Source organism: Pteropus alecto, unplaced genomic scaffold (assembly GCF_000325575.1).
Source record: "Pteropus alecto unplaced genomic scaffold, ASM32557v1 scaffold14, whole genome shotgun sequence".
In the NCBI taxonomy this organism is placed as follows: domain Eukaryota; kingdom Metazoa; phylum Chordata; class Mammalia; order Chiroptera; family Pteropodidae; genus Pteropus; species Pteropus alecto.
Genome location: NW_006436810.1, coordinates 19,020,807 through 19,036,692, shown reverse-complemented (window position 1 = coordinate 19,036,692; position 15,886 = coordinate 19,020,807). Strand labels below are relative to the sequence as shown.

The 15,886-nt window shown below is 49.4% G+C and overlaps 1 long non-coding RNA gene across 1 annotated transcript in view; it reads left to right on the top strand.

Annotated features, from left to right (window-relative positions):
* The first annotated feature begins 6,828 nt into the window (after positions 1 to 6,828).
* The window catches only part of LOC112481236, a 46,858-nt gene continuing 37,800 nt past the window's right edge, over positions 6,829 to 15,886 (top strand). The window contains exon 1 of the long non-coding RNA XR_003046844.1: positions 6,829 to 7,072. This is a non-coding gene — a long non-coding RNA (uncharacterized LOC112481236). The remainder of the gene's footprint in view (positions 7,073 to 15,886) is intronic.

Sequence of the window (15,886 nt, the reverse complement as noted above, 5' to 3'; positions counted from 1 at the left end):
CACGGGGGCGGGGCCTTTTGCGGGGCGGAGCCTATGTGTGGGCGGGGCCTGTGTGGGGACGGGACCTATGTGGGGCGGGGCCTGGGCTGTCTTGCAGCGAGGGGCTGAGAACGATGCCGTGATACCCATGGTCACATGTGTGCATCGTTTTCAGTCTGCGCTGTAGAACATTTTTTTATCTGAAAAAAACACAACTTTTGACAACAGGAAAACGACTGCAGGACTCATGGGTGCTGCACCCCAGGCCGCTGGCAGGGAGCCGTCGGCAAGTATTGGAACAGGAAGATTTTGTGTCCAGGACCCTCCTTCGTCCCTGAGATCAGGGCAGTTGCAGGATAGCTTGAAGGAGTCAGTCCAGCCCTGAGGCTTTTTAAGTAAAACACTGAGACCGCTGACCTGTGTCGGGAATGGAAGCGGTTGCTGCAGCCCCTCACCTGTGTGTGCGTGAGGCTTCACAGGCACAGTTTCAGGAAACCTCAGTCTCCGCCTGCAGGTGGGGTAACGGAGGCTTGCCCCGCCCCCCAAACCTCAGAGCGGTAGGGTGGCCGCCCGCCAGCCCAGGACGTGTGGAAGGGACCAGGTGGCCCTTGTGCGGGGCTGGTCTGTGCTCCTGCATTGTTTTCAGTGGATGGCGGAGTAGACGCGGCCCCGCCCTCGCCCCCATCTCCTCGCTACCCCCTCCTTTTTCCCCATGGCACTTACCACCTTCTCACGTGCGGTATGGTTTAGGAATTCATTATCGTCCCTGCTCACTGTCTCTCTTTCCCACTAGGATGTGTGTTTCGCTAGGGCAGGCGTTTTTTCTGTCTTGTCCCATCGGTCCCCCAGTGTGTCGAATACGACCTGGTGCCTAGAGCTCTTCCCGTAACTGTGAGGGCGGTGGGAGCAGGGCCACACCTTACACTTCGTATTCGTTCAGTAAACGTATTGCGAGTGCCGACTGTATGCCAAGGTCTGTGGGGGTGAAGACCACATTTTTCTTTCACGACTGTAAAGTCCAGTACAAGTTAGTGTTCACAGAATAAGTTCCTACTTGGCAGTGTGGAGAAGTTGAGATCGAGTAGAGACACATGCCCCTTAAAATGGCACTTTCGTAAGAGTGTCCTGGTGGTCGGCTGGTTCTCTGTCGCTCTGGTGAAGGGGAGCCGCCGAGAATGATGACCGAACCTCCTCCTTGGGAAGGTTGTTTGGAAACAAAGCCTTTTTTCAAGAAAACTCGTCCCTTCAGTAGTCGCTGGGTGCAGCTGAGGCCCCAAGAGCCCCTGTATCTTCCACACTGACATTAATGCTCAGCTATGATGCCCGTGAAATCCAGTCACCGCTCCCTGCGGAGTGTGTGTTTTATACACGCAGAGACCCCCAGGTCACCTGTTTACTCATCCGTTTGCAAATGTTCATTGAAACGTTGCCTTCTTGGTTGTGCCTGTGAAAACGTCTTCACTTTTGTGCTGACGGGTGGCATTTGCTTCAGATTGCTGGGGCTGTGGCAAATGTAACGCACACCGGGCCAGCCCGGTGCAGGCGGGTCCCGGCGGCATGCTCACGTCTCCCGACTTCCTGTTTCGTGGCCGTCAGTCAATGTTATCTTGATTAAAATTCTAGAATTTCGTTTTGAACTGGTGTACAGAAGTTTAATTCATGAGTTCAGTGAAGACGCAAGTGCCCAGCTCCTGCTCGGCCACAGTGGCCAGGCTTTGCTCTCAGGACTCAAGCACTTGTGAGCTGTGGCACTTCCCGCCATCCATCACGTGGTGATTAAACACGTGGCTGCCTGGGGTTTGGGAGGTGTCTTAGAATGACCCACTTACTAAGCAGACTTTAACTGGTAGAGCCTCCTTCTTAATGCCCGGCTCCCATGGCCTTGCTTGGTGAGTTTGATGACACCCCGTCATGCCCCTATGGGCGCCTTACAAACCAGGATCTGGGTGACTTGATCTCAAGTTCAAAGCATCTGAGAGTCCAAGATACCTCCCCCATAGGACCACAGGCATCCAGCAAAAGAATGTTTTCAAAATACAGCAGATAAGTGAAAACACCGAGTCGACCAGTGTTAGGACAGACAGCATGTTAGTTTAGAGAAGAGGGAATATGGGTTCATGCACAATTCTCACCTGTCTGACACGCAGCATTGCTTCCTGTGGGGCGGGGGCTAGTCCCGGGAGATTCTTCACTGAAAGCCTTTTGAATTTCGCGCTGTGAGGTTCCATCCCTACAGAGCTGGCCCATGGAGTACCGAAACGGCCCCAGAACCAGTGAGTTCTGGGCTCCAGATGGCACTGCGAGTGTCACGCCAGACAATAGACCATGATCTTCTTCCTTTTTTAATTGTATCATGAATCTTTCTGGCTTCTGCAGTTTCTACAGTCCGTGTTCACAGACACATGCGGTTTTTGTGCAGAAGAAAGAATGCTTTTTGTAAAACAGCAGGGAACTAAGGAAATGACAAAGGTGGGTAGAGCTGGGGACGGACTGTTGCCTCTCCGGTTCGATCACCCTTGTGGAAACCGACCTGAAAGGGGGTTGAGCTCGGGATGGAGAGCAGTTGCATCTGACACTCTGGCAAAGCTGGCTGAGCTACTTCATCTCTGGGTTCTAGCTGCACACCTTTATGGAGGGGGCATTACGTCCTTCCCGAGCGGTTCGAGATGAAAATCGTGTGTGCATCTCCTGCCCCGAAGTGGCTATTAGAAATCCAACATGAGCCTCTGACTCTAACCTTTTCCCTCAGTGATGGGAACAGTGATCGGTTGGCCCTCCGTGCCCCCCCCCCGGGTTGTTGGGGACGTCACATGGGGTTCAGGCCCCGTGCTGCCCAGGTAGAAAGACAGCAGTGCGGAAGGGCCCAAGTTAGAAGACAGTGCTCTGTGTCATCGTCCTCCTGCCTGGGACGTTAGCGCACAGGTTGGCGGCAGCTACTTCACTTGGACTCAGAAATGGTGCCGCAGTTTCTTTGGGGATGGCACTGAGCTGTATCTTAATCACCAAGACGGTGCCATTTTAGTTAAGTAAACAGTAACTGGGTGAGTTTGAACTGAAACCTGGAACCATGTTTTCCACTGTAAGAGAGAACCTTTTGGTTGGCTTGGATGGCAGCAGCTTCGCACTGCAGATGGAGCCCGGGGGTCTTCTTCCTAGCCAGGAATCAGGCAGCTCTGTGACCCTGGGTCTGTGTCTCTCTTGGAGCCCTTTGAGGGGGCGGGGGCTTGGAAGGGCACTTCTGGCTGGGAAGCTTGTGATGTGGTGGTGACCAGTCTCTGGTGCACACTGAACGAGCCTTGTAAGCTCTGGGCTCAATTTTGTTTCTACACTAAATAGGTTTGTTTGAATGTACAGGTCAGTACAGAGAGACCTCCTTAGGTATCAAGAAAAAGAAAATTTTACATTTTTACTGTTTTTAATCTGAAAAATAAGAAATCACAGTAACAGTGATAAGTTACCTCTGGAGACACATGACATTGAATGATGAAAACAGGGTCGTATTGCCAGAGCCTTATGGCTCCAGAAGGTCCATAAAGTCTTAGCTCCTGAACTGGAGGAGAGGGACCGAGGGCCTTCCGCGTCCGAGGCCAGGGTGGAGACAGGCCTGAGAGAGGCGGCAGGCTCCGCTCTGTTCAGAGCCTGCGCTCTGTCCTCCCTAGCAGTTCAACGCCATCAGACCAATTCTAACTGGAAAAGCTCGCCCTACCGGCTTGGAGCAGTCCCACATCCTGTTTCTCCTCTGCAGGGCCCAGTATAAGTGAGGGGCTCCCCCGAGTTCTTAAGTCTTCATCTTCTGAACTGGTGTGCGCTGGCAGCAGGTGGTCGGACCCTTGGTCCTGGGGTTTCCAGCCCGGGGTTGCCTGGAGCTGAAGATGACCCTCCAACTGCACCTGCCCAGTGCCACCCTCTGGGTTTCTGTGTTTCTGACCATGGCTTTCAGTCAGCCTTCGGTTTTGCTATTTAAAAAATATTATTCTTTAAGGTGAAAAACATTTTTAAATAGCTCTATAAACTGTAATTAACAAAATAGGAACCACACCTTTAACGTGTAAACTCGGCATTTTTCAGTGCTCAGTTATGCAGTCATTACCACTAATTTTAGAACATTTTCTTCGCACCAAAAGGGGACCCCCATACCCATTAGCAGTCATTCTCAGTTCCTTTTACCTCCATTCCCTGGCAACCGCGGCCTGTTTTCTCCGTGAATTTGCCTCTTCGGCCCGTCGCACGTAAACGGGCCCCTCCAGGGCCTGCTCCTCCGTGTCTGGCGTGGGTGCTTCATGCTCCGCTGTGGCCGCCGGACGTGCCGCGGAGGGCGCAGCGCGCTTCGTCCGTCCTCGCAGCTGGGCGTCTGCTGCGTCCACTCTGGCTGTCGTGGGCAGTGCTGCTGTGAACATTCGTGCGCAAGTGTTTGTGTGGACGTCTGTGTTCGTTACTCGTGGGTAAACACCCAGGAGTGAAATTTCTGGGCCATGTGGCAATTCTGGGGTCAACACGGGAAATACAGTCACTACTATGATAACTGAGTGGTGCCAGCTGCCGGGGGTCACTTCGTAAGTTACGTGAACGTCTAACCACCACACTGCACACCTGACACTGATACAATATTGAATGTCGGCTGTAACTGAAAAATGAAAATATTTTTTTAAAAAACAGTTGAGATGGTAAGTTTTATGTTATGTGTATTTTGGCACAATAAAAAATGGGGAAAAAATGCTTTTCTATATCACACTTCATGTCACAGCTCTTTTTCAGACCTTGGAGCTCATGCAGCATCTGAGCCATGTTCACCGTGTAACTTGGCTGACAAAGCCTCATTACCAAACAGATCAGGCTCGCTTTCTGTCAGGAAAAAGTCTGGACTCATTTTCATTTCAAATCACTGTATTGTACATCTGGAACTAATATAACCAATATCAGATTATATACCAACTATACTTAAATAAAAATAAATTAAAAATTAACATATTGACATATTTTGAGAAAATCATTAAAAGAACTGAGAAACAAATTGAGATGCACTTAGATCAAGTGCCAAACGCAGTTATGACTAAAACATTGCAGATCTGACTTCTTTAGCACGTGCTGTTTCTCACGGCTTAAATACAGGACGTGGCCCAAGCCTGGTGGGCAGCAGAGGGATGAGAAATGAGTATGTTGTGTCCACTTTGGGGGAGTATGCAACTGAATTATATATGAAAGTCAGAAATACTCTTACTAGTTTCATTAGACATGATTAAACTCTTTTTATATATTCAGTGGAAAAAGGCCTATACCGATTAAAAACCGCTTGCTGTGGAAGTGAGTGTATAGTAGCTGCACGGGATGGGAAGTTAGTGTATAGTAGCTGCACGGTTGGTTGTTACTGAAATAAGCATACATGATGTGACTGGATAACCGAAGACGAAACAAATAGCATTAGACTCATGTCCTAGGCTCAATCTCTTGTGTCTTGAAGTTTTCGGCCCCTGTGTGGGCCGGCCAATCGTGTGTGCTTGGAATAAAATAGAGAAGAAAAATACTGCTTACCTTTAAGTAGTGGGGGCTCTGCTCTGCTGCACAGGGCCCCCCTCAAGGGAAGATGGTGCCGACAGCAGCAGAGTGGAGAGGCCTTCCCCCCACCCCGGGCCCTGGGACGCCACTGAGCCCGAGCTTTAGACTTGGTCAGCCCTCAAAGGTGGCTCTTCCCAAACCCACGTTGGAAGGTGCACAGCTGTGTGCCGCAAGGCCCACAGTCCGGGGTCGGCGAGGGGTCCGTTTCCTTTACTGTTTGAAAGGGAAACGGGACAGGGCACCGGTTCTCCGAGATCTAAGGAAGTTGAGGTCTGGGGACTAACTCCCCCAAATCCAGTGGTTTTGTGCGTGCTGTCCCCAGGTCCCCGGCCAGCAGCACCAGCTTCTTCAGAACACGGGGCTTGAGGTGACGGTGGCCTCTGCCCAGCCTGAGAACCCAGCAACCCGTGTGGTTTGAGCTGCTTTGCCCTTGACGAGTGGACACACCGTCTAGATGACAGTGACCCGTGCAAACGTTGGGCATTTCATGTTCGTGTGTTTTGGAACCGGTACAGTTACTTTTCGGTTGTCTCGAGGGGCTCGGTTCTGTTCTGCCTGGTGAACAAGGTCCCTGCCACCAAGTGAGGGACGACAGCATGACCTGCACGGACAAACAGGCGGCGTCCTCGGGTCCCTGGACAGTGCAGGGAGGGGACCCAGGGTCCTCTCCTGGCCGGTGGCCTAGAGCTCTTCGGCCATCTGTTTCCCAAGGCCGGAAGAGTGGGTGCCACCCCCTGGGGGGGAGGGGGACATGCTGTCCTTTTGGCCAGTCCAGAGCCCGAGCCCTTTTCCTCCCGAGATTTGCGAGGCACCCGTTTTTTACTGAGTTCCTTCCTTCTTTCATTTTTTGCTTCCACTTTGATCCTTTTGAAGTGCAGCTATTTGATCTTTTTAACATGCAAACCATATCACGTCTCTCTTCCGTGGTTAAAATGGTCCCAGGACCTCCCTCGCCCTCAGGGAAAAGCCCAGGGTCCTCCAGCCTCTGAGGGTCTGGCCTGTGCCCTCGGCCCTCAGGCAGGTGAGGGCTCTGGCCAAGGCCGACTCCCACTCCACTCTGTCCTCCTGCTCGTAATTAATTTTGATGCTGCTTTTCCCCAGAACCCGAGCTCTGGCACCTGTCCCCTCCTCAGGACGTGCGGAGTGAGCTGTTCTCTCGTGCTGGCCCCCGTGTGCTGACACACGCACCATGACAGCAGGACACTGGCCCGCGGTGTCCCAGGCCTGTGGGGGCTGGGGGACTCTACTCAGGGGACCAGCCTCGCAGTTTCCGGTGTGTCCCCTGCCGCTCACTCTGCCCCGTGCCTTGTGTTGCAGTTCGGGGCTGAGTTCCGGAGGTTCTCCTTGGACCGGCAGAGGCCTGGGAAGTTCGAGGACTTCTACAAGCTGGTCGTGCACACTCACCACATCGCCAACACCGAGGTGACGATCGGCTACGCAGACGTGCACGGCGACCTGCTGCCCATCAACAACGACGACAACTTCTGCAAGGCGGTGTCCAGCGCGAACCCGCTGCTCAGGGTGTTCATCCAGAAACGAGGTGCGGGGGACGGGGGGAGGGCGTGGCCCAGGGTCTTCATCCAGAAACGAGGTGCGGGGTGGGGGGCTGCGGCTCAGGGTCTTCGTGCAGAAATGAGGGACAGGGCCGTGGCTCTCAGTCTTCGTCACAGGTGGACGCCGTGCTCGGTTCTGTCTGTCATCATGGGACCCTTGTCTTCCCACCTGTGGCGAGAGATGAAAGAAGTCGACATTTGTTTTGCCGACATTTATCAGCAAAGCTTAAAAATATCTAAACTGAGTTTTCCGCTTTTAATACTGTTGACTTCTGATGTTTAAATACTAAAAAAAAATAATATTAATACATTCAGTGTTTTAACTGGAAGCAAGTTAACTTGATAACCCAAGAATGAGACTTAAGGCCGCCAGCGCATGTTTCCCACTGTTTTTTATTGGAAAAAGACATTAGCTTCCGAGGATTACTTCGGTTACCTGTAGCCCCGAAGGCCTAGTTTTGCTGTGAGTAAAACATCCTATGCGAAAATAAATTTCTGACGTAGACCAGGGGTCGCTACAGTGGCCTCCATGTTGCTGTCCACTCAGAGAGGCCTTTTGGATGTGTTGTCTCATCTCTGAATTCGAGAGAACCTGAACATTTCAACGTAGTACACAGTTGACCCTTGAACAAAACGGGAGTTAGGGTGCAAGCCCCCCACAGTGGAAAACCTGTGCATAATGACTCCCCAAAAGCATTGACTCCCCTCGGCATCCACCGGTGTGTGTGTTTCTGTCTGTCTGTGTCTGTCTGTGTCTATCTGTGAGTGTGTGTGTGTGTGTCTGTGTGTGTGTCTGTGTGTCTGTGTATGGTGTCCAGGCTACCCCGTGGACACCAGAATCTAGGGCCTCGGGTCCCCACGCGGGGGGTGCGCAGGGGGCGGCGTGCGCGGCGTGCGCGGACTCCCCATGCGCGTGGGAAGCAGCGCAGGTGCTCGCTGCGCAGGTCACGCCCGTGGCGTTCGAGGGTCAGCTGCAGCCAAGGCAGGGGCCACCTGAGGGGAAGCCTGACCTTCGGAAAATGGCCCCCGTGATTGGTCTGTCGCTGCTGTCCCGCGGGCTCCCGGGGCGGATCTGTCCGCAGCAGGCGCGCGTCTGCTCGTGAGGGGCGTGGGCGCGGGGTGCACGCGGGGTGAACACGGGGTGCACGCGGGGTGCACGGCCTTGTCGTCCGCCGTAGGGACCAACCAGCCTCTGCGCCGCCGCGTGCGGAGGTGGCGTCAGGCTCTGCGGAAGGCGCCCTTGGCTCTAGCGGCCGGTGCTGGTGACACTTGGCGCCTGCGCAGTTGACTCGCGCTGAGGTGACACAGGCGGCCGAGGGGCCGCATCCTGTCCGTTTGTCGCTCCTCCAACCGTGCGGTCAGAGACGCAGCCGGCGTCCCACGGCTGGCTTCGGCCCGAGCAGGTGGCCCGCAGCCCCTGCCTCGCCCTGGGGACGCTGCGGCCCCTCCCACTGCCCGCGCGGGCTCCGGCTAGGGCTAGGTGGGAGGGCGGGGGACGAGGAGGCTCCCAGCACCCGTGTTGAGGACAGACGCGGCCACGTGAAGGGTGGTGTCCATCCCAGGGGATGCTCAAGTCCCACGTGCTTTTCCCACAGCAGAGGTGCCGAGATGTCAGTCACAGTCGTGCCGTTTTCACAATTTTACTATTAACACGCCCAGCCTGTCATTTACTCAGTAACTTCCTGTGCATTGATGTGTATTTTAAGAACAAACTATATTATCACAAATGAAAAGTCAGCATTCCTCTAATAGATGGTGAACTAAACTCACGGTTACAATTAAGAAAATTAATTTGTTTGGCACTCCTTGCTCTCTTCCCCCAAACCACACACAGACATCACAGTACAGCTACAGACCAACACCCCTTGTGAATATAGGGGTACAGGCCTCCAGGAAAACGCTAGCGTGTGGAGAGCATGTTTCCGCCCAGAACCGTAGATGTGAATGTTCGGTGCAGTGTTACCGACGATTGCAAAAGGTGGAAACACCAGATGTCCGTTGGTGGAGGATGGATAAACAAAACGCGGTCTGTCCCTACAGTGGGCATTACTCAGCCGTGAAAGGGGGTGACGCTCTGAAGGAATGCAGCGACAGTAGGGGCCTCGAAAAGGGCGAGGTGAAGGAAGCCTGTCCCAGAGGGCCACACGTTACAGAGTTCTGTTTACAGTCTATCATTACATGCAGATTCCGCATTGATGCATGTGCTAAAATTGATGTGCAACCCCAAAATCGACACTTCCATAGCCATTGGTGGATGTACTCGGCCCTTAACAGTTTGCGCTGCCTGCGGACGCTTCCCATGCGTAAACGAGCACCCTTTCCACAGTCCGTTTACCAGTTCTCCTGCTTTTTCTTTAATGTAGTAAAATACATTTAACACAAACTTTATCACTACAGGCGTTTTGAAGTGTGCAGTTCAGTGGTATTGAACACATTCATGGTTGTGCAGCCGTCACCATCATCCATGCCCACAACGCTTTTCATCTTGTAGATATGAATCACTCTACCTCAAAAAAATTCCCCATTCCCCCTCCCTCCAGCCCCTGGCAACTACCTTTCTGCTTCCTGTCTCTATGACCTTGCTACTCCAAGTACCTCACAGAAGGGGAGTTGCACAGTACTGATCTTTAGGTGTCCGTCTTACTTCGCTTACACTGTAATGTCCTCTAGGTTCGTCCATGTTGTAGCAGGGGTCAGGGTCTCCTTTTTAAGGCTGATTGACATTGATTGCATTGTGGGGATGGACCACATTTTGCTTATCCATTCACCTATCGATGGACACTTGGGTTTCATCCACATTTTAGCTATTGAGATAATGCCGCTGTGAACATGGGTGTGCAAATGTCTCTTTGAGCCCCTGTTTTCAGTTTTGGGGGGCTTATACCCAGAGGTGAGATCGCTGGGTCATTTGGTGGTTCCATTTTCAATTTTTCGAGGAAACGCCACACCATTTTCCAAATGACCGCCCCGTTCCGCAGTCCCACCGATAGTGCACAAGAGTTCCAGTTTTCCGCATCTACAACACGTGTTTTCTGCGATTCCGTTGGCAGCCATCCTAATGGGTGTGAGCTGGTACCTCATTTGTCGTTTTTATCCGCATTTCCCGAATGATTAGTGATGCTGAGCATCTTTTCATGTGCTTGTTGGCCATTTGTGTGTTCTTCGGAGAAACGCCTATTCAAGTCTTTGCCCATTTTTGCACCATGTTGTTCTTTTCCCGTTGTCGAGTTTTAGGAGTTCTCTATTCTGGAGATAAATTCCTTATCAAAGGTATGATTTGCAAGCATTTTCTCCCATTCTTTGGGTTGCCTTTTTACTCTCTGGATTGTGTCTTTTGATGTAAAATTTTAAAAATTTTTCATTAAGTCCAATTCGTCTATTTTTTCTTTTGTCACCTGTGCCTTTGGTGTCATATCCAAGAAATCCTTGTGCAATTCAGTGTTGTGAGGCATCTTCCTATGTTTTCTTCTAAGAATTTTATAGTTCTAGGTCTTACGTGTAGGTCCTGGATCCGTTTTTAGTAATTTTAGCGTATGGAGTTAGGTTGCATGTGGATATCCAGTTTTCCAATACCATTTGGTGAAAAGACTGTCCTTTACCCACGGAATGCTCTTAGCACCCTTGTCAAATATTTGACCGTACGGGTGAGCGTTAATTCCTGGGTTCTCTGTTCTATTCCCTTGACCTGTATGTCTGTCTTCACGCCAGTGCCACGCTGTTCTGATCACTGTAGCTTTGTAGTAAATGTTGAAATTAGGAAATGTGAGTCCTCCACTTTTTTCCTTCATTTTCAGGATTGTTTTGGCTGTTTGAGGTCTCTTGAGATTCCATATGAATTTTAGGAAGGTTTCAATAATTCTACAAAAAAAGACATTGGGCTTTTAATAGGGATTCCATTGAATTTGTAGCGTGCTCAGGGTAATACTGACATTTTAACAATATTAAGTCTTCCGATCCATCCATGATAATGAGGTGTGTTTCCATTTATTTATGCCTTTAATTTCCTTCAGCAGTGTTTCATAGTTCTCATTGTACAAGTCTTTCACCTCCTTGGTTAAGTTAATTCCTAAGTATTTTATTCTTTTTGCTGCTACTGTAAATGGAATTGTTTTTTGTAATTTTATATTGCTCAAAAACACAATTGTTTTTGTGTGTTGTCTTTGTATCTTGCTACTTTGCCAAAGTCATTTATCAGATCTAACAGCTTTTTTTATGGAATCTTTAGGATTTTCTATGTATAAGATCATATCATCTGCAAATAGAGATAATTTTACTTCTTTTTTTCCAATATGGATGATTTATTTTTATTTTTATTTTATTTTAAGATGTTCTTGTCTTATTCCTGATCTTAGAGGAAAAACTTTCAGTCTTTCATCATAGAGTGTGATGTCTGTTGTGGGTTTTTCATACATGGCTGTTACTATATCGAAGTAGTCTCCTTCTATTCCTATTCTGCTGAGTGTTTTTACAATCAAAGGGTCAGATGCTTTTTCTACACCAGTTGAGACAATCACGTGCTTTTCTCCTTCATTTCGTTATGTGGCATACATACTACATTGATTTTTTTATATGTTGCGTGTTGCATTTCAGGAAAAATCCCACTTGGTTTTGGTATATGATTCTTTTAATATGCTACTGAAATTTGTTTTCTAGAATGTTGTTCAGCATTTTTGCATCAACGTTCATAAAGATATTGCTCTGTAGTTTTCTTCCCTTGTGATGTCTTTGTCTGTCTTTGGTATCAAGGCAAATAGGATGAGTCGGGAAGTGTTCTCTCCTCTTCAGTTTTGGGGGAAAGTTTGAGAAAGATTGCTATTAGTTCTTACTTAAATGTGTGGTAGAATTGACTTTCTCCACATCTTCCTTTGGTTCTTTGCGCATCTTTAAGACTATTGTTTTTAAAGTCTTTGTTACTGTATCTGCCAGTAAGTCTTTTTCGGGGACAGATTTTGTTATTTTTTGAATAGATCGTACTCTCCTGTTCCTTCATATGCTTTGTGATTTTTTGTTGAACACAGAACATTTGAATTTAATGTGGTAATTCTGGAAAATGGTCTCCCCCTTCCTCAGGGTTTACTTTGCTTTTATAAATTGCTCTACACTCTCTGTTGAGTGTTGGTACGAAGTATAAAATTAATATCTTCTCAGATCTTTTCTGAGCCTTTCCTCGGGCCCGCACAGTCAATTTTCCCCTGTGTGCAGTTGTTTTTTGAGTATCCTAGTCTTTAATGTCTGACTTGCCAGAAAGGAAAATTTAAAAACCAAGGGGAGGACAAATGGGCATGTGCTCTTTAAATCCCCTTGAAGTCACATGAGCCAGAGGAGAAGGGCTTGCTACCATGTGGGGAGGTAGCTGTTCTTTGCACCTCTGCGATCAGAAGTAGCAAGCAGCGAACCGAGCATAGGTCTCTGATATTTGGAGGGCAGAGTCCTGTTTGCTCCTCCTGCTCCTGCTCCAGAAACACACGCGTAGCGGCTTTCCATGTGGCTGCGGTGGGGACAGGTAGCAGCCACTGTGGTAAGAGCTGAAACTGACCAGAATTGACTGAAATTACCATCCACGTCTTTCCTGGACATTGCAAGTCTTCACCAGATTCCAGAGTTTCAAAATGGTTATTTCAGACAGATTCGGTGCCTGCAGGTATTTTGCGGGCAGGGAGAGGTTCCTGCTGCTTGCTTCTGCCATCTTCTCAGAACTCTCCCATGCTTTTCCTTGTGATCTCACTGTTTAGAATGACCCCCAAGCACAGCGCTGGAGTGCTGTCACGTTTTCCCCAGCACAAGGTGGACGTGATGTGCTTTATGTAGAAAGTGCTCTTGGCCATGAGTCGGTGTTAATGAGTCGATAATACGGACTAAACAGCTTGTTGTCTATAAACAGAAACACACGTGATACGAGGTTATGAATTCATGAAAAGGCAGCCGGAGGCTCACAGAAACCTAACCCTTTCTTCCCCTGGAGCCGCGGTTCGGTGCTCAGTTATTCGGTGTTCGTGGCACCTGTGTAGAACACAGCTATTGGGAACGATGAGAATCAACTGTGTGTGAAACATGCAGAGCGGGCAAATGCATAGAGACAGAAAGTGGGTTCGGGGGTGCCGGGGGGAGGAGGGGGAGTCAGGAGGCTTGCGTTTTTTTGCTGGATGATGGAACTTGATAGCGGTGTTGGTCACACAGCTCTGTAAATACACTGACAACCACTGAATTATTCTCTTTAGGCGGGTGAACTCTATGGTGTACTGACTGTATCTTAATAATGCCGTTAGCAAAGAAAAAGTGCAAGGTTCAAACCAGACTTCATGTGGGCTCTGGGCGAGCTCACCTGGGCTTGTCTCCAGCCTTTATTTCCATATTCAGCCATCCTTACTATGTATGAATACTTTGACTTTTTAATTCATTTATCTGTTCTAAGGTGTTTAAAAATCGTCTCTTCTGCTGGTAATAAGAAACTGTGTGCTTCATGCGGCGACCCCAGCCATGAGCAGCACCTGGTGTCCTGATGTGTTGATATGGAAACTCAGGACATCCCAGTTGGCTCCTGAGTGTGCAGTGACCATGGCGTCATCCATTAGGAACGTAAATGGCTCTGCAGTAGGATTAGCAGGGCCTGCAACTGTTACGGTTAGAAACTAGAAATCACAGGTATTTTCATATCCTGTGTTCGTTGTGGCTGTCATTTACAGTAAACTTATTTTGCAACAATGATACAGATTATTTGACATGTCAGTAAGAAAGCACACACAGTCAGCTCTCCGTATCTGTGAGTTCCACATCCACAGATTCAACCAACCACAGACTGGAAAACATTTTCTTTCATGTTACATTGTTGCTGACCTGTACTGTGCAGTTAGGCCCACGATGTTTGTGTATGTGCTAAACAAGTACAGACTTTTTTTCATCGTCTCCCCAACAATGCAACAACTGTTTACAAAGCATTTATCGTATTGGGTATTGTGAGTCACTTAGACATGATTTAAAGTAAATGGGAGGATGTGTATAGGTGACATGCAAACTCTATGCCATTTCACATAAGGGGCCTGGGAATCCACAGATTCTGGTGTTCTGGGGTCTTGGAACCAGTGCTACACGGATACCAAGGGGTATGCATATCATGTTACACATTTAGTATTTTGATCATTGTCTTCAAAGTGATTTATTCCCTCTGTGATCCCATGTGTTTCACTCTGTGCCTTTAAGAACAGTGCTCTGAGAAGGGGTTCCCGAGTGCCCTCACATTGCCGAGGCTTCCTGGGGCGCTCGGGGTTAAGAGCCCAGGCCTGGACAGCTGCATCAGGGAGCTCAGACAACAGGCCAGGGATGACTGACATTTCTTCCTCCAGGAGCCCAGGCAGGAGACTTTTCCTGAGGGACAGGGGATGGTGTTTCTGCCTGTGGGGGGAGGGCCACCCCCTTGGCCTTCACGGGTGTGGGCTCTCTCCAGCAGTCCTCTGTCCAGGGCTGGGCTACTGTCAGTCGCTATGGGGGTTTTCCCTTGGTTAAATAACAGATGTCATTATGCCTTTCGCTTTAATGCTTTGCCCATTTTAGTAAGAGAATGAGGAGCCATAGTGGCAGAGTCTGGAGTCGCATTTGCATATCTGGATCGCAGACTCAGCCAGTGTTCTCTGCCCCCTGCATGCTCCTGTCCTCCCCAAGGGTGCAGGAATGTTTTGAGAAGCTGGCACAAGCCAAAGAGAAGGGAGGGGAGGACCAGCAAAGATGCTGGGAGGGGCTCTATTTTTAGCAGAATAAACAGGAAATGCAAACACTTACCATCAACTAATTACTTTAGATACTCTATACTTTTGTTATTTAAGAGATAGGCCTTTTTAAGGCCCAGACCCCAGCCCAGAACTCTACTTGAATTTCAGTTGTTCTTTTGTCCCTGGGGTTCGGGGCTGGCCGGGGTGTCAGAGGAGGCCGATGAAGCCTTACTCACACCGAAAGACCTTTGGAACAAGCAGAGTGCTCTGAACTTTTCACTTTTAAACCAAACACAAACACTGCACATCTGCATGTATCTGTAAACTGTTCTTGGCATTCTGGTGCCATGTGGGTCCCTAGAATGAAGAAGACACATTTGCAGACTCTTTGATTTATCAGAAGTTGCATGAGTGGGAGCCGGGCGGGGAGTGTATTTGCTTGTGATTTCACTTAAGTGAGTTGCCAGAAAAAGTAATTAAGGGTCATTCTTTAAAGTGAAACGTGTGGAGTCACTGAGCATTTGGTACACAATCAACAGAACCTGAAGGCGTCAGGCATGTAACCCGGGTCGTGACTGCTTTTCTTGGACTCTGAAAGGAGCCAGCGGTGTGTTTGGTTTGTGCTGGGATGTGCCGCACGCTGGGGAGCACTCTGTATCCGACTTTAAGCTGACGTGACTGAGTTTCTGTTTTCCCCACTTCTTCTTCAGATGCTGCCGTTCTGAGGGTTCAGGGTTCCAAGGCTGTGTGAGTCCAGGGCGGGGGAAGGTGTGGCTTTGCTGAATTAGCCTCTTCTGTGTCCCCGTGCTCATGATCTGGGCCCTGGAGCTTTTTCATGAGACACATTTGCTTCTTTAATTGCCACTGATTCCTGGAAATGTGTGTTTGGAAAATTTTCTTTTTTTTTTTTAATTGAAAAAAGCAAACACTCTCCCAGGGCTCCACCGTGGGAACATGCAGAAAACAAAATGCCTGAAGCCCGCGTCCCCCCGGAGTGGGAGCGATGGGGGAGAATGTGCTGATGCTGCTCGTTGAAAGGGAAACAAAAACAGAGCCCAGCCGCCCACCATCCAGAAGAATCCGGGCTCGGCGGAGGCC